Source organism: Mustela erminea, chromosome 6 (genome assembly GCF_009829155.1).
Source record: "Mustela erminea isolate mMusErm1 chromosome 6, mMusErm1.Pri, whole genome shotgun sequence".
Classification (NCBI taxonomy): domain Eukaryota; kingdom Metazoa; phylum Chordata; class Mammalia; order Carnivora; family Mustelidae; genus Mustela; species Mustela erminea.
Genome location: NC_045619.1, coordinates 107684285 through 107711305, shown reverse-complemented (window position 1 = coordinate 107711305; position 27021 = coordinate 107684285). Strand labels below are relative to the sequence as shown.

General features: G+C 44.8%; 1 protein-coding gene and 1 long non-coding RNA gene across 39 annotated transcripts in view; both read right to left on the bottom strand.

The window, feature by feature from the left end:
- Positions 1–27021, bottom strand: part of CACNA1C (calcium voltage-gated channel subunit alpha1 C) — a 732665-nt gene that overhangs the window by 441531 nt on the left and 264113 nt on the right. The gene's annotated exons all lie outside the window — the stretch shown is intronic.
- LOC116594500 lies at positions 8502–17731 on the bottom strand. The gene is made up of 2 exons (XR_004287256.1): positions 11166–17731; positions 8502–10791 (listed from the first exon to the last, which is right to left on the bottom strand). It is a non-coding gene; the product is annotated as an uncharacterized LOC116594500 (long non-coding RNA).

The following is a 27021-nucleotide window of genomic DNA, read 5'->3' as shown; positions in this document are numbered from 1 at the left end:
TGTGGACACTCTTCATCATGTCGCCATCAGCACAAGGCACCTCCTCTCTTCGTTTCTTTGCCGGCCCTTCCTCTCATCACCACATGGAGGTGCCTAACAGAGACTCTGGACAGGGAGACTGGTTTCTATGACCCCCTTGCTACAGGCACGTAGCATAGGACAATCACTGTGCTGAGGTCTCCCGCTCACAGAGTGACCAGGTGTAGCCCGTGCTTGCTGGAGGCCACAGTCCCTCACTGCAACCTCAGGGCCAAGAGCATTTCGGAATTCAGAATGTTTCAGATTCTTGAAAGGTCATTTGTGTCTATACTGTATCTAACAGCATTGCAGATGAAGGACCCCACAAGTCAACCCATTTGTGCCATGAATCCTATAAATAGTCACTCTAAGTGAGTTAAATGAAGACTACACCTACCCTCATGTCAGTTGAGGTCACTTGGCTCCCATAGGAATTTGGTCAAGTTTTTTGCCAAATGGACAATGATGGAACCTCCCATTTTTCAGAGATGTTCAGATTTCAGAATTACAGGGCTATGGGTCTATACTAGGTGCTATGGGACTTAACACAAAATAAAAACGAAGAGTATAACTGCTGCCTTTAGGAGACACAGTGAGAGGCACGTAAGCTCCAACATCTAGACCAGCCCCTCTGAGCTCAGCAGCTTCGTCTGTGAAACAGAAGGACACATACCTGACCAGGACCGCTTTATCCAACACCCAGTCTATTCCTGGCCAAGCGGCCTGTAAGGATTCTTCCCTTTACTATCCCATTAGTAAAAACCTCAACCTGGATGGCTGAGTACATGTGTGCTGAAGGATTTTCTCAGGAGAACTGAGCTGAGAAAAACTTATTATTAAAGAAGCTTCTTAGAGAGAATGAGCTCTGAGCAAATCCTTCTACTTCGGTTTTGTTGAAACTGTTATGCTCGGGTTTTGTTGTGTACAAAACAGGAAGAATAGAAGACCATTAGCTTTAAAGTATGCCAACTTCTGAGGAATAACACCTCTTCCACTTGGTGTCACAAAGCGTGGGGGCCTCTCCACACAGCCCTGTGAGCTCTGCCTTGTTTGCTCTTCTTTCAACACTTCCCCAAGACACTTTCATGTCAGAAGACATCAAATGCACCAACACAATTAGGCAATCAGCTCAGCAGCGGAGCGGAGTTTCCAGGGAGGGAGAGAAAGCCAGTGGGATGTCAGGGTGGGAGCTCAGACCCAGGCCTCAGGCTCCAGGAAGCAGGGTTTACAGCAGACTGTTTGTTTTTGTTGCTAAAAGTCAAGTCTTCTCTGCAATGTCCATTGTGAAAGGGGTTCCTTTTTGCATAAATGAACTTAATCCCCCTGTTTATTAACACTAAACTTGACATTTATAGCCCAAGTGCTTTACCGGCATTAACCAGTAATCCCCAGCACATTCCTGTGGGGGAGTTCAACCCAGGGCCCCAAGCTGGAGCCCTTGCACAGGACAGAGAGGGCCGAAGGCTCTGCTCTCAGGAGTTGGGTGCTCCCACGACCCACCCTAGCCTTATACTTGCAGAGGCCTACACGCCAGGACTCCGCACACCATTCCGCCAAGGTCCAAGCAGGGTGGGCAGTCAGTGTGTACTGACTCAGCCACCGTGAGCACAGAGGGGTGGGCGGCACAATCCGGATCTGCCGCCCAGACCTGAGGGACAGTTTCAGAAGGAGCTGGCTGTTCCATGGTTTACAGAGGAGTGTCGTGGCTGCCGGGCTGTGCTGAGGCATGGAAGGGCGAGGTCTGTTTGCACCTGGACTTAGGAAACACCTTTCTCTGCTTGGTGAAGAATACAGGCTCTGGCCCCAAGCGCTTCTGTTTGAGGGCGGAGCCGCAACCGGAGTCAACACTACGTTCCTAGGCTAGTGGTCATGAGCCAAGCAGGCAGCTAACATTCTGCACAATACACTGGAGAGCCAAAGGCCCCTTCCCAATGAAATTAATGAAGGCCATAATGCAAAGAACCTTGGAGTGAGTGCCTGACTTGAGAGCAAGGAGGCCGAAGGCCTGAGACAGAAAAGACTTAAGTCCTAGCAAAGAACAGCAGGGATGGATCCAGAGGTATGGGGAATGTCTCAGAGCAATCTAGAGACCACACTCTTAAGCATACTGGCTGGGGCTTTTAACCAGTTCCTTGGGAAGAAAAAAAAAAATTGAATGGGACTTTTATCATCATTCTGCTGAATCTCCAGGTATGCGTAAGTTTAAGCAAATTCAAGATTATTCTTTCCATTATGTCGACCTAGTTGTTTCCCACTTATTTTTACTGTCTTCGTAAAATTTCAAGTTAAAAGGTTCCTCCAGGTACTCTTACAAAGGAACATTTGTGTTGTGCGCATCCCACCTGACAATTATAGAGGGGAATTCGGTGCCCGGCACTGGCATAAGGTGATAAACAGCACCCTTGTGAGCAGTGCTGTGACAAGGGCTCTCCACGTGGGGCACAGCATTTGAGCACCCGTCGGTGCTGGGCCCTGGGCAAGGAGAGCAGCACGTTTTACTTTCCTCAGCCTTTCGCACCATCATCGAAGGCAGGCTTTGTGAGCCTGGGATTCGGAGGGCTTCGTGATGCAGAAATGGAGGCTCAAGAGTGAAACTGCCCACAGCCGAGAATTCCTCAAACACAGGACAGACTCCAGCATGCCACCAGGCCATTTCACTCCTTCCTGTCTCTCAACCGGGGCATCTGGGATGGTGGCCATCTTCATGGCAACTGCCACACATGCTACGCTCCACCCATGACCCACGGCCACTGGCTGATGATGAGCAGAATTGTGAGAATCACAGAGCCACCAGGTCCTGACCGTCTGCAGGCACCGCCTGGCTTTCACATCCCTCTCAGGGGACATCACACTACCACCTTCCTCTGGTCCCACTGATCACCCAGTACTTTACTAAAGCCTCTACAGACATCTCTGCACTAGGATTCATCCCTGTCTCCAGGTACTCACAGTCTGGTCAGAGAAGATCACCACACATTGAATAATCCAAGATTGATCTTGTGCTGTTCAGATGAGTGTGGAAATGTACGGCATCTGCCTTACGCATACTAACCCATGTAATAGCAAGCTTCTCACTCCTTCTTAAGTGTCCACACAGTACCTAAAAGCTTATCAAGAAAAAGTATCCCATTCTGTTCAAACTTTTAAAAATGAAACAAAATATCAAACCTCAGGAAACAAAAGACCCAAGTACTGGGGCCAGTTCCACCACTTATAAGCTATATGACCTTGAGTAAGACATGTAACCCAACTGCTTCAGTTCTTTCCTATTAAGTTAAGAATAAGAACATTTTTCAAGCCTACCACACAGGATTTTTCTGAGGGTCAAATGAAATCATGCATATGAAAACACTCCAAAATTATAAGCCAAGCAACTGAAAAGGTCAAATATTCCTCCTGCTCCCATTTATAAATGAGGAAGTGAAGAGCAGAACCAGGACTAGAGAGTATGTCTTTAGACCCTTTGCCAGCGGTCTTCCTACCACATGACACTGCTTCTCTAAGGGGCGCTTGGGATGGGAAAGAGACGGTCGGGCTCCTGTGACCTAGAAGATTCTTTGGACCAGAAGTCACACACCCGAGACCAGTGGGCCAACATGACCCACAGAAGTGTTCTATTTGACTAGCATAGTTGTTTAAAAAAAAATGTTTTTTGAGTCAACACTTACAAAGCATTAGTTTTCACCTAAAATCCATATAACCTTTCTTAACTAAGAAGGACTGATGAGAATAAGTAGACATTCCCTTATGGGGTTAATCTGCTGTAGCTGTATCTTGAGGGAGCCCGTATTCCTGTGTGTCACCGATGCCATCATCCCCGACTGTTTCTCCAACCTGGAGGCTGAGTGTCAGAAGGTATTTATCATGATTGTTGCATTGCTGCTTTTCTGTAACACTGGAGATGAGCATACATCTATGGGAATGAGAACCCTCTCCCTGCACCTGGCAGAGAAAGGATTCTCACCTGGCTCTGCAAGGCATAGGAGTCTGCAACCTCTGACCTCCAACCTGAAAGCCAAAGAGAATCCCAGGAGGTAAGGAAGCAGGCTGGGAAAAGGGCATGGCCATGTGGTGACCCTGAAGAAGTGGCCTGACTGGAATGAGGGGCTATGTGGATAGGGACAGAGGTGGGGCAGAGGACTAGGAAGAAGTTTGGATCAAGAAATGAGGCTGCATTATGAAGGAAGGATCTCGGGTGAGGATAGTGAGAGCATGGTAATATTACCTTTGGGCAGAGATGGAATGGAAGTGCTCATGAGTGAAAATTAGGAGAAATACTTTGCAAACTCATTCATTCGACACAACTATCTTGAATGTTCATTGTGTTCCAGGTACTAGGAATACAGCAGGGGATAAAACCAGACAAAAATCCCTGCTTTCATGGCATAGACAGCCAAGCTGGGAGGGATCTTGCCACAAACCCTCTGTTAATGATGCTGCTCATTAGGTGTTTTTGAGGAAGGGAGGACAGACAAATGGAAGAGTTGATGGTTTCCCGGCATTGGACTGTTGAACAGAGAGAGGGGAGGGCTGAGGGGAGGGGAGGGTGGTCAAAAATAATCCGCCCACCACTGCTCAGCCCACGAAAACACAAAGCAGCTCAAAATCCCACTCATTAATCTTCTAAGACATGGGATGAACCTCAGAATTACAGCATAGACAGTGGGCCTGTCATTCCTCTGACCTATTTTTCCAGGCTTCTCACATTGTGTGATTGATCACATGTATATTCCCCAATACAAGTACTCTTTTCTGCTGGCCTGCTCCCTGGCTTGTGTACACACACACGTACGTGCGTGCACACGGACACACACAGTTACCTTCCAGCTTTTTCAGAAAGGGTCACCTTGACAACAAGATGGTCTTATGGAATGAGTGCTCTGCATTTGAAAAAGGGGGGAAAAACACATTCATAGCTCATGGTACCTCATGACAATTCTTTCAGTTCCATCATGGAGGAGACAGAAAAACTAATTACTGGGGCAAGTGAGAAAAATGACCAAGTATTTCCATGTAAAGTAGAAGCATGCTAAAGGCTTTCTTCCTCCAAAGAATGGCCAAGGGCAATGTAAAGAGGAGAAATGTTTGTAATATTTCTGCCCATACATACACAACCATGAACTATGTCGGCAACAAATGCTGTCCTTCTCACTGTGCTCCTTTGTTCCTTGACACATGGGGGAAGTTTGGCCTCTAGGTCCACATGGAAGTCAGAAAGAAGGCTGTAGTGAGCCTACAAGGAAATGCCTCTCCTCTCCCCACCCCCATCACCTCCTACTGTTAGAAGATACACAGCCAAGACTGGCTATGTGAACTATGTCTGTCTCTGGCATTATTTAAGAAATCCTTGAAATCCCCTCAAGGATCATTCCAATTGGGTTAGGACATACATTCCCAGTAACCTCTTATTCAAATGCAATTGTAATCCCTGAGAGGAACCTCACATGGGCCAAAACACCCACTGACATGGTGGGATGAGGGGATGTGCACTGTGGAAATCCAGGCCTGGTGATGGCTTCTCACAAAGGGAGGGGAATTTCAGAACAAGAGATCCTGACTGAGTGAGAGGAGGCCTGGGCAAGGGCTCCAGATGGAGGCTCTGGGCTGCCAGAGGTCAGCAGGGTGGGTGAGGCATGAGAGAAAAGGGCCACAAGAGGGGTGGAAGAGGAGGAAAAGTTGAGGCCAATGTGACCTACTTTACTATTTGCCAAAATTCAGATATGGAAGAAGAAAGTATCTTCTTCCCTTCAATACCCATCAGTACCTCTACACAAAAAGGTCAACATCAGTCTTTGGGGCATAGAGAGTGAACCCAGTTCTAACACCTGCCTCTAAGACCTTACAAAGTGTCTTGCCCCTTCAGGAGCCATTCCAGCCAGCCTGGGGGCTCAGACCTGAGTGCCCAGGCTGTAACCAGCTCCTTCACTACAGCCCTGCCTTATATTCTGAGCCCAGGTCAATCTTTTTTTTTTTTTTTTTTTTTTTTTTTTTGCATTTTGCTTACTTCAGTAAAGTTGGAGATGTACCTTCACATATCAAAGACTCCACCATAAGACTTCTAAAATGCAATCCAGATTCTTCTTTAACCTTCTTACTTTCCAAAATTGTTCACTATCACTGACTTCAAGAACGACTATGTTACATCTCTTTTTTTCCTAAATAGGGGAATATTACTGCAACCACTACCCACTTTTAATGCCAATAAGAAAGCCAGGACTGGAGGGGAGCCTGTCAGTAGACCAGCTGTACAGACTCAGTGTCACTGCTTCTTGGAAGACGACCGACCAAGCGGAGCGAGTTATCATCGCAAGCTCTCTGTGTTTCGTGTAATAATGCCCTAATGATTCAATTAGCATTGATTCTTCAGCAGCAACAATATTTTCTGACTGATCCAGCAATTTAGTGCTCACTGTTGATTGATACAATTCCTGTGAGTAATAAAGCAGTTTGAAAGACATGTGTTGAATTCTTCACAAATCATTTTTTAAACCCTTTTCATTTTAACTCGATCTCCATTTTCCCCTTTCCCCACCCACCACCCCTGGAGGTCACAAGGGCTCTATGCTCTGCGTCTCCTGCTGGGCATCCCTGCTGCAGGGTCCTCACGTGGCCAGGTCCTCCCTGGCCCCCGTCTGGGTCTCTTCAGCCTTCGCCACCCCCCACAGATGCTCGGCGGCTGCAGCCAGAGGAACAGATGGGGCCCAATCGCTGAGCCTCGGTGAATGGTACCCGGCACATAGCCGCCGTGGAAGCGGCCCAGGCGAGAACCACTGAAGCAGGCTTTCTGAGAGCTGCCCTGGTAACACTGCTAAAATTGGAAAGCAGGCAGGGTGTGTAGGGGGGCAGAGTGGGAGGCTGGTGGGAGAGGAGAAGGACAAGCAAAAACAGAGAAGGGAACGAAAACAGATGATTGGAATAAAATCCCTTACCAGTTAAAAACTGGGCTTCCCAGGAAAACAGCCGAAACACTACGGCTGGCTAGAGAAACTGCGGGGATGGAGGCCCTTGTGACCCCAGGGACTGGGCTGAAGGCCGGAGACTTGACCTCTCCGTAGGCTCCGTGGTAAACTCATTCTGACACTATCTCCACACCCATAACCTCCTCCCGGCTGTGGCTCCCACTTACAGCCTTTCCGGGGTGTAATACATGTGGGGGGAAGGCCCCGGGAGGCTCGGGGCAGTGCTGTTGTCCCAACCCTTCCTGTCCTCTCAATCTCCCAACTCTGTCCTGTCTACCACATGACACTCAATGGCCTGTGGATGGAGCCAAACTGGGTGCTCTGTAGGCAACTTCCCTTCAAACAGTTCTGCTGCCATTCCGGGGCCAGCTCTGATGTCTCGGTCTTGACCGCCTCTATGGCCACTTTCTCCTTGCCTCAGTTGGCAGCTGCAACAGAACTAGAAGTTGTAATAACAACTTGTGACATCTGAAGAGCTGCTATGTGAGGATTGATGCTATATATTGTTACTTCATGTGATCCTCTTCACGGCCTTCCAAAACAAGACTTTTCTCCACTTTACAGGTGAGGGAATGAAGGTTCAGGGTGGTTAGGCAATTTGATCAAAGCTATGCAATAAGTTGAGGAGCTAAGCAAGGCAAATGAAAACCTGTGACCTTAAACACCAGAGTTAGGGGTGCCAGAATCTCCTGGATCATCAGTTCCTATACATCAAGCACAGTCAGAGAGATCTCCTAACTTTACCTCTTCTCTACTTTCTGCAAGTACAACCCTCTTATTCTGCTTGTCGTAGAGAAAGATGGGCAACACCTCTTGAAAGCCTCCCTTTGGACACAGTAACCTTCCACCCAAAAGACCAAGTAATCCAGATCCCTTCCCCTCTCTGAGCACAGCCAACCCTTTCCTCTCCAGGGCATTTCATGGACCCACTGAAGCCCATTCCACATAACTCGACCCTTCCTGGTCCCCACTGAGCTACTTTTCTGTTTCTGACTCATAAGCGAGTCAGACTGACTGAGCACCCCCCAAGTCTTCTCTAAGATTCAAAGTGATTTCAATGCAATTCATACTGTACCTCTTCATTTCCCAAATCGTTCATCCTTCACCACACTTCACCAGCCAGAAAATGTATGATGAGAAACTTCTGGGTCTGACAGACATCAGATTCAAGGAAGGAACTGCTCTAATACTTCCTATATTCAGTAAAAGTGTATCTTGGCTCCAGTGCCACTATTTCTATGGGAAGATGATATCAAGATCAACTAATCACTTGATTACCCCTTCACAGGAAATACTTCTTGGTTTATAGACATAGCATGCTTACTATCTATACTGGTTACTCTGAAAAGAAATGTTTCTTCTGCATAATAGTTTGCTAGTTTCATGTGCCTGAGCCTTGGTCCCAAACCTGATTCTGTCGGCTTTGATAATGAAGACTAGAACAAAGAGTCTCTGGAAACAGAACCATTGTTTGGCTTTTAAATAAACCTACAAAAAAAAGGAAAAACACACACGGACAGTAGCAGCAGTCAAAACTGCATTTATTAACTTTAGGTTTTCAATATTGAAACCAAGCACTGTCACTTTTACACCACTTAAAACATTCTGGAGGGAATATATAAGAGTAGAGCTTGGGAGGGCAAAGGGAAGCAGTGTAGGTTTTAATTTAGACTGACAGCAAATTTGTTAATTAATGTTCTATCAAAGGATGCCCCTTCCTGAAGCTTTGCTTTGCAGTAAAAACAGTGCTGTTAGCTAACACTGGTTTCTTGAAGTTTAGGTATAAAAATGAAGAATAAGGCGAGTGAGATTAAAAAGCATTGTCTGTACCAGTTCTTCCTTAGGTCACATCTTCATAAAGCCACATCATTAAAAGCGAGGTTCCACGAGAGGCAGGAAGACCTGTCCTTCCTTTCCAGTTGGAAATGTCTCAAAAGAGGTCAACCATTGGCCACTGGGAATTGAGTGCTCAATGTCTCCTTAGAGCCTCAACGCAACCCTCTAAAGTGTTTCCATATCTGAAAGGTGCCTTTCAAGAAATCATGCCGCCAAGCTAATGCAACTGAGTTCATTGTTTCTATCAAATGATAATAACTGAAATCAGCATTTATGTTCCATCGGGTCATTTTGGTTTCTTTTTTCTCAGCTCCATCAAACATTAGGTCATCTGATGAGTCTCAATGGAGAGGTACAGAGTGCTTCTTTGATGATGTCATCCAAATAAGATGGACAAAGTGAACCCACACCATCGTCCCTTAGGCAGTGGAGGCCATGGAGAGAGGCAGGAAGGAGAGATTGTTCCAAATTATAGAAGGTAGCCTTTTGTCTTAACATATAAAATGAAAACCTGATATAGCTAGCCACACTTTCACCGATTCCATACATCAGAATTAAGATTCTCCATGAGATGGGGTCTGGTCTTCCCTGGCCCGTTCACTACCGGATTTGCCACATGCCCCACACCACCAGTAAGCAGACAAACCAAAACAGCGACACATTAACACAGGAAGACTCAGACGTGGTTATCCACCAAAACTCAAACCAGAAGAACAAGAGTATCCCAAGGCACTGCAGTATTCTCATGGTGTTGGGCAGTTAGGATCAGAAAACACCCCGGAAGGCTAACTTTAAGATTCCGGGGAGGGGAAGAGGTTCTGAGAGTCTAGACCCTTCACAGCAAGTGGAAGCCCCTAGTTGCAGGGGTGAAGAGACAGCAGCCTAATGTAGGCAGGACACCACTTCCCCCATCTCTCTGGAGAACAACTTGGTTCACTTCAACTACTGGCTCTGCTCGGGTTGCTGGAAACACACAAGACTCAAAGGATGTGGTTACCATGGTGACTCTGCCTCTCTGATGGAATCTAACTTGGCGTCTGATCCCTTGTACGTTGCTGGGGTGTGGCTGGGAGAAAGGTTTGTAATGCGGACTCAGAAAAAAATAGGACTGAAACTAGCCCAGAAGTACTGAGGTTAGCCCAAGAACAAATGAAAGACCATTGGCTACTACACAGAAAGGGAGGACATAATCTTTCCATTTTCTATTAAAGTCCTAGGAAAATTAGTTTTTTTAAACAGAAATTGATTACTCCCTGCTGTTACAAGTCTTTTCTTTGCCAATGGATCACTCATTAAATTCATATTGGTTATTACTCTATTGCTGAAAGAGCCCTCCATTCAAATGCAAGTGTTTCTTCTGTAGCCAGTTAAGTGCAATCTGACAGTGAAAACCATAGGATAGACTACTAAGGCTTTCCTGCTTGATGAGTGGACCACGAATTAGCCACATTGACATCAGCTGGGAGCTTATTGGAGCTGAGACTCTGAGGCCACTCCCCAGACCTAATGAATTAGAATCACATTTCACCAAGATCCCCAGATGATTCACATGCAAATTTGAGTTTGAGCCACACTGACCCAAGGAGCACTGTGGATTCTTCTCTGAAAACCCTTGGGGCTGGGAGAGGATGGAACCCATGTGACTGACAGTATGTCTTCGGTATAGCAGGCTGAGGCCAAATCCTGAGGTCAAAATACTTGCTCTCTAACCCTAGCTCCAGAAGCAAATGTTTGTGAGCAAATTTAATACCTCCTCAAAGCTTCAAGAGTCCTCCCCTATTAGAAAAAGGGATAACAGTAGTACCTACCTTATCAGGTCCTGTGAACCCTGAATGAGTTAATTATGTGTAACACTTAGTTCCAGTCCCATAATAAGCTCTATACATGGCAAGCAGATAGATGGTAGGATGTCCATGAGCTGGAACTGAAGAATGGAGACTAGAAATGGCTTTTACATCTCCTGTGCACGTGTCTCCATCTAGCTTAATAGAAACAATTCTTTGTTACTCATTCATTTCTTTGTTCCCTCCCTACCCGCATCTGGCACGGCCCTGTTTTGTACCCTATTCCTGAGGAGTCATACAGATAGAATTTGAAGAGTACTACACTTTACCTGGTCACAGCCCTAAGTAAATCCCCACCACCCCCATCTAGTGGGCACATTCTAAAGGCAGTATGTAGGAGAGATGGCCACTCGAGTGACTGTACAACTTCCTGATCTCCTATTTAAAAAACAAACAAACAAACAAACAAAAAAACCCCAAAACCAAAACAACCCCCCCAAAACAAAACAAACAAAAACCCAAAACAAAAAACTCTTCAAAATAAGTCAGCAATTTAAAAATATCTAACCCATGATTTTTTGGGTGAAACAATTAGCCCTCAGTTGCTCCAGCCCTTGGCATCTTCATCCCACAATGTCGGGGTTGGTGCAATGCCCAGCTGCTGAGCTGGGTGAGAAGGGGAGAAAATCTATGTTGGATCCAGGCCGAATGTCTTTCCTGACTTGGTAGCTCCAGATGTTAGCTTGTCATTGTAGAGCAACTGAGCTAATTAGGAATTTCTGTGGAGTCAGAATTCTGAGCAGGAAGGAAGAACTGGAGAATAAGAATGGAAGAATGGCTACCATCTACCATAAACAGCATTTCCTCTCCACATTGAGACAAGGCTTGGAGAGATGGGGAGAGCACCACCCCTTCAGAGAATCACGTGTAGAGACAGCTGGCAATGAAAGAGTAGATGTTTGGAAAATTAAGGAATAACACTGTCCTAATTCTTCCCCAGAAGACAATTAGCCTCAATCCCATAAAGACCCCATACAGGTCCATAGAATGGGATACCATACCAAGAAGCCACCTTCACAAGAGGTGCAGCCATAGCACGGTGTCAAAGCAGGCATGATGGCTATCAGTTAAGATTCCCCCCCAGAATCCCTTGTCGCTTCTATTGCCTTGCCTGTACCAAAGCTCCTGGGAGGGACTTTTCCCTCTGTGCCCTCCACCTCTCACCAATCCACACTCCCTGTTATTTCTGACTGAAATAGTTAAGCTATGTAGGTCACCTCACTTAAAATTCTCAAGGGCAGACCACTGCATTACAAGCAGGAAGGGGCACACAAAGGTGTTCTCTAAACTGGATTTCATGTATTAAAATAGAGAAACACACAGGCACACACAAACAAAATTTTTGTGAAAAGCATCAACACAAACACTGAGATAGGCACTAAAGATTTATATCCATAATCTGGCCACTGGCCATCTACCAAGCTCAAGGCTGGAGGATCAGCCACCCTAGGTGAATGGCACTATATGCTAAGAAGTGCACACCTAGTTGCCCCTCTTTGACACATCCGGCAAATGGATTCTCAGAGCCTAAGTTACTTTTCAAGGCAAATACCATTGATCCTGTTGTCCTCTCATTTCTAACCAGAGTGCATGACTATCGACTTGACCACAGCTCCACTGTTCCCTTCCTCCCAAGAACAGGTAATAAGTCAGCCATTGCATGTATACTCTGCATGCCAAAAACACACATGTATTCAGTGACACAAAATACTCATAATTTCATGGATCCCAGAAAGGAACAATGTAGGGAGAACAAGCCTTAGTATCTGTTTTCAGCACTCCCATCTTTTCCAAAAGTAAAAAAGACCAACAGATGCTTCCAGACAATTGGCTCGTTTGATAGGATTGTATTGCCCTACCAACAGAAGTCTCTTTGCCAGAGATACCTTTCCAAGCTGTGAAAGAGATTCTTCGTCCATGCATGCTCAAAAAGTTACAGGAAATACTAATAACAAGCCAAAGTCAGAAACACTGAAATAATGCCAGATTGTACTAAACCAGATGGGAAGTACAGGAGGTAGGAGTGGAGATAATGCACATCTATGTGACGTTAAGTGATTTCACTGCTAATCTCCGTCCATCTGAACCCAGATCCAACTAGATGTGCAGGTGGAGTAGATTAAGGTCAAGTAACAAAGAGTCTTTGGAAACACGCTTTTGCCAAGGGGATCACTTTGGGGTCTGAGACCAGTTTGAAGAGGACTCCTATCTCTCCCCCAGCCCCATGAGAGAGGGAAGTACTGAAGATGAAGCCCTCTTCTACAGCAAACCTCTCCTCCTTCCTGCCAGCAGACTGCTCTACACAATGACTAAAGTGAGCAGTTAGACACCAAAAGTCGTTTCAAGTCCATATATGTATTTCCAGCCTCCTTGCATAAGGCCTAAAAGAGTCAACTACCCAAATGTCAGAATCAAGTCACGGGCAAAAGTTTTTAATGATACCAAGTGCTGCTGTGCTAGGGAATAGTCTGTTCATATTCTAACAACTTCTGGATCCAAAATCAAAATTAAAAATCCCTGAGGCTGAATCCCTGAGGTTTTAGAATGCTGAATAATCTTAAATGAGTTCTTATAATGTGCAGTGACCAAAAAAAGGAGTACCATCTCCTAGATTTAATAGAAGACACTGTATTATAATCTCCTCAGGAGAACATCATGCATATTGTAAGCCTAGCACCCACTGCAAGGCCCAACACATATTTTGTGCTCCACACGTACTTACTTCGTGCATGAGTGAAAGAATAACATTGATTCATAACTTTCTCCATGAAACTTAAATTACCACCAGATGGGTGACATGTCCATGGTGACAGATCTTTAAGACCACTGAGACTCAAATGGCAGGGTCACAAATTGTTACTGGCCCATGAAAAGATAAGGAGCTAGTTGACTCACTTTCAAAATGGGAAGATCTCTTCATCAAGGAAATACTGACATAAAAAGAAGTTGATAGCAATGAAGACACCTAGTGCTCAAATCTTGGTTTTTAAATATCATTCTCCAATAAAAGAAATCAGGGATCCTTGGAGAAGTGTTTGATTCCAGGGCTGAGATAGAAAAAAATTTCAAGAAGATTCTGGAGTATCCTATGGTCCAGAAGCAAGAAAATGCTTGAGGGCTGAGGACATATTGAAGGTTACAGGAGCTGACCTGGAAGAGCTCTCAATGACCAATGCTAGAACAATGGCCAAAGCTAGAACAATGGCCAAACTAGAACAATTGAAGAGCAAAATAAATAAGAGTAATATTAGATTATAGCCCATAGAAGAAAATAAACATGACAATGATGTAAGTTAGTAATTGAATAAAGAAAAAAATGGGGAAGAAGGGATAGCCCTTCCTTATAGAAGAATGCCAATTAATAGATGTAAAAAGAAAGACAACAGAAAAATTAGGCAAACACCACAGTAATAAATGTTGCAGGCAAGATCCATGATGTATGCTAAAATTATAAGCAATAGTTTGAAAAGCAATGAAATATTTGCATAGTCTGAAAATATCTCACCTAGGATATTAATTAATTGGAAATGGGGAAATAGCAGCTTTACAGTGGAGTAGCTCAATAGATACCACCTTCACCAAGTGATGAAGGTCAGTGGCCCCAGCGAAAACACATTCTAACATCTTTTGCCCCTGTAATGATAGAATATGGAGGGCACATTACTTCTGTGATATTTAGAAGTGATGCATACATTCAGAAAGCAAAATGCATTACTTCAATCTAATGACGAGGAAAGAGACAAACCCAAATTGAGGGGCCCTGTCCAAGATAACTGACCTGTACTCTTGTGTCAAAGTCATGGGAAAACAAGGTGAGGCTAAGGGATAAGCCCATGTTTTGGGGGGACATTAAGGAGACTTGATGACTAAATGCCATGCGGGACCCTATATTCGATCCTGGACCAGAAAAAAGCATAAGTGGAAAAACTGGTGAAATCAAAGTCTGAGTGCTAATTCAAGTATTGTACTAATGGCAATTTCTACATTTTAATAATTACATGAGATAAAAACATAAGAGGAAGCTGGGTGAGGGATCTATGCACACTTTCTGTGCTATTTTTCAACTTTGATGTAAGCCTAAGAATATTTCAAAGAAAAAGTGAAAAAGGGAGAAAAAAAGTCAGGTAAACTAAGCAGTGTTTATAGACACAGTTGATTTACACTCTGCTACAAGCTCATAATCTCACCATGGGTTGGTAACTGATAACTGGTCTACCAGCTTGGGTCCACATTTTGAGTAGCACTATACCAAATTATTTGCAATTTGCCAGAAATAAAGGAATCAAAACACATTCTTGTTCATGCCTAAAGAGTATCATTAGGTCCCGTGTTCAAGCTTTGTACTCAGTAGGTACATGCTGTTCACAAAATAGGAAATTGGGAGATGATAGTTCCCATTCTTCTCTGATTTTAAAAACAAAATAAAAAAACAAAACCAAAATAACCCTGTTTGTGACCTTGGATAGATCACTTGTTGACACTAATGTCGGTTTTTTCCTAATTAAACTGGAAAAATAAAGTGTGGCCCACCATCTTTACAAGGGTTGGCAAAGGGACAAAATGAGATAAACTGCGGAAGGGTTCTGAAAATCATAAGAGCTCCATTCAAGTGTAACCTTGTCTTATGAGTCACATGTTCAAATGTCCTCTTTTCATTATTTTCAGAAATGGATAACTTTAGAATTGGCTACCAAATACATCCATTCAACTTGAGAAATTATTTCATATTTACTGAGAACCTACTATGTTTTAGGCATAAATATAAAAATGAATTCTAGTAAATATAAAAATGAATTCCTTGTGGACTCTGGCCTTAGTGAGTTTCCAGCCATAGGAAGAAGGATGACACATATGTCAATAAATGACCAAGAGGTGGAAATAGCCAGCTGCCAGGCAGGTACCCCACACACATATTAAGTGTGTAGGGAAAGGGAGAATTAAGAACTTGAGCCATCTGCTTTTTCCTTTGTGACCACCCAGCTCCTTTGTGTATATTTGTATGGATTATTTCCTAAAAAGAATTCCACATAAGAAATAACAAATGATTACCAGATTGATAAAGGGAAAAGAGATGAGGCTTTTGGAGTCAGAATCATGTGTGACAACAATGGCCAGCACTTATTAACTGTAGGTCTTTGGGCAAGGTCCTTAACCTCAGTTTCTTCCTCTGCAAAATGGGGCTGATAATGCTACCTCCTCTTAGAACCATGTTGAAGATTGAAGGAGTTAATACAAATCAAGTACTCCAAACAGTACTTAACACAAAATGAGCACTACCCAAGAGTTAGTTTTCTTCCTTCTTGTCTTGTCTTCTTTTGGACACTTTAGGTCATACTCTTCAGCTCTTGGGTCCTCACATCTTCTTGGGGAATTGGGACAATCCACGGACACACACTTATCAATGACTGTGCTTCCAGGCTCTCACCCCCTCCTCCCACCTCTACCAAGAATTCCCTTCCTCCTTATTCCAGCACAGGAAAACCACAGTGAAAGGGTCCCTGCCTTGCCCTCAACATGACCTCAGGTCTTGGCTTGCTCTTGTTTCTGACACATACCAGAGTGTTGGGCCTTTCCCACAATGTCCATTCCACCACAATCTGGCATGTTCAAGGCCCAGCCCTGACCTGGTGGAGAGGCCAACAGCCCCTCACTTCCTGCCACAATCTCCCCAACCCAAAGCAATGGGAAATCATTCAGACAAATAACAAGGAAGGGCCAAACCCACAATGCGAACCATATTTCTCCATATTTCTCCTCCTTCATCTTCTCTGATCTCCATTCTCATTTGTCCTCGTAACCCAAGGCAATCACATTCTCAGCTTACATCAAGCTTCTCTGATTCGATGCTAACATGCACACACGCACATACATGCACAAACACGTCCACGCACGCCCATGTATACACACAGACTCCTTCTCCCACATGTGATTTCTCAACATGGCAACCACAGTCATCCTGGTATTACATAGTCAGGCCATACCACTCTCCAGCTCAAAATTCCAATGGCCCCTGTCTCATTCCAAGAAGTAATATCCTTCCCATGGCCTATGAGGCCCTGCTCCATCTGGCCCTCTGCCCCACCTTCAACTAGCACTCCTCCCAGCTCAGGCCCCACCCCTCCAGATAAGCTGGGCTCCTTGCACTTCCCTGAGCACACCAGGCCACTCGCCCCTCTGAACTGTTGCTCTTCCAACTCCTTCCACCTGAAATGCTTTTCTCACAAATATCCAGCTGGCTGCTTCCCTCAAGCATCCCCTTGGGAAGACCGCCCTAATCATTTTATTTATAATGTAAACCTCCACCCACAACCTCCACCCCTGTTTTCCTGCTTTACTTTTCTCAGTAGCACTTGTCGCCATCCAACATCATGTGTTTTACTTATTTATTTTATTTACTCTCTCTCCCTACTAAAACCTAAGCTATCTGTGGGCAGGGAGAGCTGTTTTCTATACTGCTAAGTCCCTGATATCAATAAATACTAGAAGAAAGGAAAGAAGGAATTTAAAGCTGTAGACATACATGCAAATACATAAACACATAATGCTAGGTATCCAATATGTAGCTACTACTTATTGAGCACCAACTATGTCTCGGGCATTGGATGAGGCCTGCATGAACCACACGTGCTTTACAGGGGCAGCTAATTAATGCTTTCAGTGAGCCTGCAAGATAAAATATACTTACGCACCTTCTAAAGATGAGGAAACCGAACTTGCCTAAGTGACTCAGCAAGAAAGAGACCACGTTGGCTATGCCTTTCAGAACTCCAAATCCCATAGTCCTTCTACCAACCAACGTCATGTCTTTGTTCTCATGTCCCTTAATACTCTCGCCTGTTAATGACCATTGGCCAGTACTTCCACTGTCTTTCCTACCAGATGGAGCCTCCTGGAGGTGGTGGGAGTGTCTTTCCTGTCTCTGTTTGCCCAGGACCTGCATAAATAGTATAATTCCTCGTGCATACTCAGTCTGCATTACTCACTGTTAGAAACGTTCATTTTCCCTCTATCTGAGTAGACAGCTCCTCAAACACTATTCCTCTTTCCTTGGCAACTAGGGCACTAGTCAGAAGAGAGCTGACTCAAGTCAGAAGAGAGAGAAGCATCCTGCTGTGTTTATCTTCAAGAAGAAAGAAAATCAGAGGCCAAGGGCAGCCCTGATCCTGCCAGGCAGCCACAGGCCCTCTGAGCCCAGGGGATCTTGCTGACACAAGGACAAAGGTGAAAAGATGGAATGAGTGCAGCTGGAGGAGAACTGAAAACTCAACTGCAAAGTGCAAAACTCAACATCTCCACAGTGCTTCCTTTCTTTCCCATCTCCCTTACCTCCGAAATCCATAACCTAACCCCTACGTCTTTACCCAACGGCATGTCGACCAGGTTCTTAGGGACCTGAAACTCACATGTAAGTGCTGTGTTGTTTTATCCTTACCACTAGCTGTGGGAGAGTGAGGAGAACACAAGGACCAATTTGCCAGCGTAGGCTAGAGAGAGGAATAGGGCAGAGTGGTTCATATCATGGACTTTGGAGTGGGGCAGACTTGAGTTCAAGCCCTGGGCAAGTAAGTTAACTCCTAAGCTTCTATTTCCTCTGTGAGGCATAGAGTGAGCAGCATTAGGCATTGTATTAACTAGAAGAGTTTATACATGTCAACATGAAGGAGAGCTTCCTGTGTAAAAGGTTGGAAAGGTATCTCGGGGCCAAAGACAGAGTTAGTGCAAACCACCTGAGCCCTGCAGCAAAATGCAATCCTAAGTGTCATTTACACCCTAATCCAATATGTCCCAGAAGCCCGGAAACTCCTCCTACTGCTTCTGTACCCAGACACTATGCCACATGGGGACACTGACAGATAACCCAGAACAAAGAGCCTGGGAAGAGGCTGAATCAAGGACCACCAGAGCAGAGTAGTTGTTTGACACCTGAGGGAGTTTAAACTCAGATTTTTAAAAAATAGGGGCGCCTGGCTAGCTCAGTCTGTTAAGCATCAGACTCTTGACTTCGAGTCAAGTGGTGATCTCGGGGTCATGAGATTGAGCCCCGTGTTGGGCTCTGTGCTGGGTGTGGAGTCTGCTTAGAATTCTCTCTCTCCCTTTCCCTCTTCCCTCAATCCCCAACTCTGGCACTCGTTCTCTCCCTCTAAAAAACAAAAGAGAAAAAAAAAAAACTACTGAACTTCTTCAAATTGAAGGAGGAATAGATTATGAGACACAGCCATTGCCTTGCAGGCTAAAAAGAAAGAAAAAATGTGGCCCACTAAACTACAACACCCCATCAATTAAAAAATGCATCCCAATTTTAGAGGAATTGAAATTTAAGAGGAAGGTATTCAATTGAGTCAATGAAATATTGTATAAAACCAGAAAGAAATCGACACTCAATGTGTATTGTCCAGTAAAGGTGATAACTGCTGTTAAAAGACCTTTGGTCCCTGCCTCACCGGCACACTGTCCACTGGCCTGAAATGGAAAGCTGAAGGAAGATACCTCGTGGGTTCTTCAGTAAAGAAACCGAAACAGAAAGAAAGGAGAGAAATGTTGCGGAAATATGTCCAGTGACTCTCCACAAGCCAAGCACAACCAGGGATTTCGTGTGGTCTTCTCACAACAGCACAGCACCACTATCTTCATTTTACAGACTCGGGAAGGTTGAGTAGCTTGCCAAAGGTTAGGCGGAAGTGGAGCTGGGATTCCAGCTCAGGTTGGTCGGACCACAAAGCCCAGCATGCACATCACTAGACTACACCGCCCGTCAGGGAAAGCCCTTTAGCAGGACAGGGTCTCCACTTTGCACTGAAAGCTTGAAACGCTAATACCCTCAGTAAAAACTGGTACTGATGTACAAGGATCATTTTTCCAGAAAGGTGGCCTCAGCAAGAGGGAGAAGGAAATTGCAGCGAAATGCAATCCTAACTGTCATTTACACCCTATTCAGAAGGAGATCCTAGGTATATTCAGGGAGACAGAACTTCAGAGAGGAGGGTGACTTGCTGAGAAGAGGAGGCCAGGGCACATAGAAGAGCCCAGTGTCCCACCCAGAAGTTCTGGAGTGATCACTTAGCTGGGATCCCCTCCGTACACAGGGGTTACAGTGTCAGCAGCAATGACATTATCTGCACTTGGTCCCAGACAGATACCTCTTTCCACCTCAGGCAAGGTCAGCATCTTCCACGGGGGCAGGGACCCAGGGGCAGCTTGTTCAGATTTACTGCTTACACTATACATTTGTTAGAAAAGAATTTGCACCACCACAGACTGTTTCTTAAGAGTCCTCGCAATGCCAACAGAATACTCGAAACTCCTGCTGAAAAACACCAGGGAGAGAGCCTGAGACCTGAAGGAAGATGGGAGTCAAGCTCCACGTAGTTAATAGCTGCTTATGACCCAAGCACAGTAAAGGACAAGTTCTGAGCTTGCTGGCTTCCATTCTGAATCTCCTTAGAGGAAACAAAGACACGTGTAATTATGAACAGCAGCAAGTCAGTCATTAACCATACTGTGTGCTGTGGGGACAAATAGTAATTTTAAAATGTGAGATACTGAGAGGAATTCCAGATACCTTATGGGGCTTGAAATCTTGGTGCAGAAAATCTGTCACTGACAGGTGGTCTTTAAATACAGGTGGCTTTAGAATGCTGATGACCTTCCAAAAAGAAAGACAAGGTGTTCAGAGTGAATGCAGAGGTCAGAAAGCCGGCCTCCATCCTAGATCTACACTGGCTGTGTGACCCTGGCCACGTCATTTGGCCTCTGAGTCTCCTCAGATGCACAAGGGCAGTCATCAGTAATGGTCCCGCCCCCCACAAGTACTAGCTTTTGGTGTCAGAGAAGATCGCAGCAGTCGAAGGATGCTGTAAATTATGAAGAGAAACACAAATAACAGCTAATTTAATTAGTTTTTGACAGGTCTTACCACACCTCTAGGAAGAAAGCCATGTGTGTGTCTCTCTCTTGTGAATGTTCCTCAGGATGATTCCTACTCGGATGATTTGCTCTTGTTGGGCTGCCTTGCCCCCTAGGGTCTCACCCATGTCCAACTTGGTTCTGATCTCATTCTCACGAAGTCCTCCAATGCGATGACCACAATGTTGAGAACGTGAAATGGTGGTTGTCTACTGCCCTAGAACACCCTCTCTAAGGCACAGGCCTTCTTTCCTTCAGGATGGTAAGCCTTAATAGGAGTCTCGGTTGCACTGGGGAAGAAGAACCAGTAGCAGAAACCTAAACTACCAGAATCTCCAACAAAGTTCTCCAGAGGACTTCCTCTGTAGCCCCACCCCCAGCTCGTAACTGACGGCCCCTCGCTCAGGTCCCAGGGGCAATGTCTGGCAATTTCATTTACAGAAAATAAGGTTCCTGGAGCACTCAGTTCCAGCTAGGTGAGAACTTCCCCTTTAATCTGTAGATTTTTTATGTGAGCTCCATCTTGATAAGCAGATTTCTCCCTGTTCAGTTCTTGTTAATTATTTATGCTACTGTTATTTGTATCTTACAACACAAAGATAGCATTTGAATTATTGCTCTCCTCAGCTGCCTAGTTTCTGCCTTTTATGAGGATATTAGAATAGAATCTAGCAGGCCAGGGAGGAATATAGTCTTTATAATTCTCTGTGTACAACACTACATAAGTGATGAATAAATGCTTTTTAATGATGCAGCACCTGGAAGGGTTCCCACACATTATCTTATTCAGATTGAAGATATCCTGGCAAAGTGAGCAATGTCTCACAGACGGAGAAACAGAAAGCAGAGAGGTGAGGTGACTTGTACAGGACCGGAAAGCAAATCAGAAAGGGAGGCCTGACGACCTGCCCGTTCTTCCAGCTGGAGCGCTCCTGGTCACTCATTCATTCTAAAAAGCCACCACCTTAAAACATAAAAGTTCTACACTCCTATAAAATTTGGGCAGGAGAGAAAGCACTTTGTAGATCGTGCTAGAAGAAGAAGAGCCATCACAGCTGGCTCACATATACATTGTCCCTTTCACCCAAACATCCGAAAATCACTTTGTAAGCAAAAATACGTTACCATCCCCACATGCCAACAGCGGCAATGGCATAGCAGTGATTACACGTGACCTCCCGTCTCTGGACCCCAAGGTGCTTTACAATTTAATTATCTCGAACACCGCTCTATTTGCTTATACAAAAGAAGCCAAGTTGCCTTTTCTTCATTGGGAAATCAATGGCAAGTTATGCTGCCGCCCAAGCTCCCAAAGTGAGCCAACAACAGATCTCGACCTCCAAAGTCACCTCTTAATACAAGACTCTATCCTTTTTAATATTAAAATGCAGTGTAACTGACCATCCCTGCGACCGCCATGAGGTGTTGGAACAGGTGGCTGGGGGGATGAGAGCTCCCTGTGAAGGGAAAACGGGGAAGGTAGTTCATTCCATTTTAGACTTTAGTCTAATAGCATGTTTGGATAACCAAGTTGAAGTGCGTGGCCAGGTGGATTTGAAGTGCTGGAGAGAGTTCTAGAATAAGACGTGTGTTCCACTCATATACAGGTGATAGTGAGGGGGAGACAGGAAATCCTACTTTTTCATCGAGGTCTCTTGAGACCAACTGTGTTTGTTATAATAAAAACTCCATTTCCAATTTCTGAACATCTCTGTGAAGTCAAATTACAAAGTGAAATTAACCAGGGCATGAGGTCAGTTGCAAGAATCAATCAGCAGGGAGCACGTTCAGTTTCTAATCCAACAATCAAGGCCAGGTGGCAATTCTTACGTTGCTACCCGTCTCAGTCCCTCCAAACTGTAAGGCCCATCACAGACATTACATTCAAATTGCTTTTATCCCAATATCTCTGAACAGAAGTGTTCCCTCCCTTCTTTAAACCCCCAGAAGATTTTATGCATACATATCTTATGGGATACATCATACTCTGAATAGAGTTGTAGGTACCTATAAAGTAACTCAGAATGTTATTATCGTTTCTTCGAAAATTATTTATTGAGATTTTATAGACTTTATCTAAACTCTTAAAAATAATAATATACATAAGTTTAGACTATGTATAGACTAAACTTGCTATAGACTTTATCTAAACTCTTAAAAATAATAATATACATAAGTTTTTTAAGGGATGGAGCCACAATTTACTCATTTTTTAAAAAAAAAACCTGAGTAACACCTAGTACAGAGCAGGCCCTTATTAATATACGTGGGGTAGAACCACATTCAAAACCATCAATAGTGCTGGAAGAACAACTCAGGAAGAGGCAGGATCTTAGAGGAGTTCAGATCATGAACCCTAGAGTCAGAAAGGTCTGAGTTCCAACCCCAGATTAGTAACTTCTTAGCTTTGTAACATTGAACATGTTACTTAACTCCATTTCCTTTTCTGTGAAATGGGCACAGCAATGTCTACCTCCCAGAGTTAATGCAAAGATTAGACAAGATGGTGTGTATAAAGCAGTGGGCACAGTACCCAGCACGACTGTCCCTGTTGTTATTATCCTTCCTGTATAATTCAACAAGGGGATGGTAGGGTCATCTGCCACAGGAAGGATGACAAATGGTACATCGAAAGGAGCCACACTACCAGCATACCTAACTGGCAGCTCCCAGTGTACCTGTCCAAAATGGCAAGGCTAGGGTTCTTAGAGTCAGGAGGCACTTCTGGGCACCAGCATTCTTCCCAGCGTAGCAACTCAGCCCAGTAGCAATTACCCTTTATCGTAACTGGCGCGCGCTCTATCCCACCTCAGTGAAGCTGGGAATCCCCAAAGAATTCAGCCTCAGAGATTAGTCGGGCTTGGCTGCTTCATATCCCTTTTCCCAAAAATCCCAAGCTGAAAACAGAGGCTCAAATCCTTATACCATAAGGGACCTGTTCTCTCTACAGCTTCTCTTTGGAGGGGTAACTCTCCAATGAGACACCATAAGGTGGACACTACCATCCAATACAGTAGGAGACTTGCAGAGCCATGCACAATGTCCCTGGCCTGTCCCGATTTATGAATTTAAAAATCAAGTGCCTGAGAGCTGTTCATCAGAGTCTCCGTGCATATCCATTCCATTCCATAAAGACCATGACATTTCCGATCCCAGTGCCCAGGGTCCATTAAAAAGCAAATAAGTCTTTTAAACAGAGAAGCAGTGCATTTCTCCTTCATCCTTATTCTGACTGGTACCTCCCTCCACTCAACTCCTTTACAGGTTCATTTCCAATAGGTTTATGTAACAGAACAGCTGAATGATATATCAAAGGGGCTCGGGTGCGGCGGCTGCTGAGATGGCATTTCTTCTACAGCTTTCCAGTGAATGAGAAAGCACTCCTCATTTGCGAGCTGCCTGCTGCTCGGGACAAGCTAATGGTACCTTAAGTTCAGATTGTTGGCTTTTCTCAGGGCATGGGATCAGAAGCAAGCTGGCCTAACGCTTAGTCAAAGCATGGCCCTTTATTGCATGAGCTATGCACTAGAGTACACTGCAAATGACCTGTCCCCAAATGTATTTGTGCCAACAGTCACGTCTGTGTGTGAAGGCACGGACCCCAGGATATTAATATTTACATTGGGATTTCCTCCTAGAAACTCTTTTCTCATCCCTATCACTTAAACCTCAAAACAACTCCATGAAAACAGTATTACTGCTTTCATTATTATGATCGTTCTTTTCTGCTTGGAAACCGACAAAGCCAAGTGTCTATGTGTTAGAGGCCGCATGTAGTGCCTACGATCCAAAGCCCGTCGATGGTGAAGCTGGGACTCCAACTCCATTTTATTGATTCAAGATCAACGTTTTTCTCAACCCAAACTTTCTGAAGACAAATGCCGCCCTCTGAGTAATAAATAGGATATTTAGCAGGGCTGTTATCACACCGATTTATTCACTATTCTATATAATCAGACATGGTAAGACCACCCATTACCTTTTTAAAATAACACTTGTTTTTTACTTTTAATTTCAAAATGTTAATCACTGACTATTGATAAGAATCCTATTCAGAAAATAAATCATTTATAATTTCATTCCCTGAAGATGGCTTGTCCTTAACACTCTGATATACACCCTGGTAGACTTCTCAGAATATAGTATATTCTATCTAGATCTATATGAGATGTAAATAAAGTTATATGTTTTATGGAATGGAGATCATATTATAGATACCATTCTATATTTTTCTCTTTAGCTGTCTATCAACATCTTCCCATGCCATTAAATATCTACCACATTATCACTTGAATAGCTACCTGTGTTCCATCACATGGATGTATCCTAATGTAGCCAACTAACTCCCTAGAGACTGAAGAATAAGGGAGAGCAATTCTGTTATTTCAGGTTTGACTCTATTATAAATAAGACTACAATGGAATCCTTGTAAACAATCTGTGTGTGTTTCTGATCATTTCCATAGGATAATATCCTATAGGATTCTTGGACTAAAGGAATGAATATTTTTGTTTTTAAGATTTTATTTCTTTATTTGAGATAGTGAGAAAGAGAGAGAGAGCGCACGCACAAGCAGAGGGGAGGGGCAGAGGAAGAGGGAGAAGCAGACCCCCTGCTGAGCAGGGAGCCCAAAGCGGGGCTCCCTCCCAGGAACCTGGGATCACAACTTGAGCAAAAGGCAGACCCTTAACCAACTGAACTACCCAGGAGCCCAGGAATGAAGATTTTGAGGCTCTTGAACATTTTGAACAAACTGCCTTCAAAGTGAGTATGACCATTCCCACCGCCCAGCAGCTCTGTCTCCAAAAAACACGCCCCATTTGTCCCAGGGGGCAAATCACGTCCACCTGTCTCACCTCCACTGCTGGCACCTGGTATTGGCCTCTATTCCTCCCAACTGGTCTCTCACACCCACCCACCCCCAACAAAGTCCATTTTCCAAACTACAGGCAGATGACCTTTCAAACAAAATAAAACTATCACCCTCCCTATTAGTCATGATCTAGGCCCTGCCGGACCCTCCCACCTCCCCACCCATGACCATCCTGGTCATTTACTCTGTGCCATCTTCACTCTTGTTTCAGACACACACCACTTGTCCTGCCTTTGTACTACTGTTCACTCTCCCAGGAAGCTCTTCCTCTCTTTCTTCGAAAGCCTAGCTCCTTTTTCTCATCGTGGCCCCAGAGGGGTCTTCCCTGGTCACCGACTTCAAGTAACTCCCCCCCCATAGTCATGCTATCCCATCCCTTTGTGTCTCTTAGATTCCTTTCTTACAACACCAATCATAATAGGAGAATCTCTTATTGATTTGCTTGCTACTCTACTTTCTGTCCCTTCCTTCCCTTCCCCTCCTCCTCTCTGCACGGAAAATGTAAACTCTTGCCAGCTGCTACACCACCTATGCCCGTCCGTGGGCCCGAGCATCAGACATTCACAGTAAATACTTGTTGAGTAAATGAACACACATAAGAGTAATCTCAGTACAGCCCTAACTAAGCATAATATTGGAGCCAAATCACCAATATAAAATGTATCACCTGATTCCTTCCAGAAACAAGGAGATAAGACAAGAAATGCCGTAAATGAGGACAAGGCAAGACTGAGGGGTAACTGCAGCCCGCAGAGCTTGGGCTGGGATGGTTCGCCGGCCTCACACAGATCCAGCAGAATCTAACCGGGCTTCAGAAGCAGGGCCCCTCCCATTCAAAAACCGAAAAACTGCATCCTTCAAAACTCAACTCAAAAAAGAAAAGGCAAATTTACCATAAGAAATTACAACATACAGGAAAACACCTGAAAGTGTATTTTCCCGCGTTATAGAGATATTTAAATCGTCTAGCTTAGTAAGTTACAGGTAGTATCATACGACTGGTTTCCACTACCCAGAGACCCGACCTGTTATTAGAAACAAAAGAGAAGCATAGATGGTAGATCTCTAGATGACAACTGCTGGGGGGCGGTGCAGGTGAAGCTGGCAAACACATCCGCACAGCTGTCCTCCGGGGTGGGCTGCGGCTGTGCCTGTACCACCCGCCTCGTGCTGAGTGCCCACCAGGAGCCTGTACCTCACCTGGTAGAAGTGGCATGCGTGACCACCTCTGAGCCTCCCAATGACCCTCCGAGACACCGCGATCCCCAGTCCTACGGATCAGTGGCTGGTCTTCGTTGAGATCATGGCACAAAACGATTACTTCAAGATCCCAACATGCACTCATCTGACACGTGCTTTATACACACTGGTCCAGCTCCCCTGCAGCCCAGCTTGAGAACTGGGGTGCCCAGATTCCCAATCCCCCACCCCTTCCTCAAACTCCTGCTGATTCGAGGTGCAGGAGGCAAAGCGCCCTTTCCCTCCACCTCTGGAGGGCAGGAAAGCCCCTCTACCGTCGAGAACAGGAAGAATCATACAGGGATTCTTCCTGTCCGTGTCAATGTCTGCAGTTTATCCAGCCTCAGAG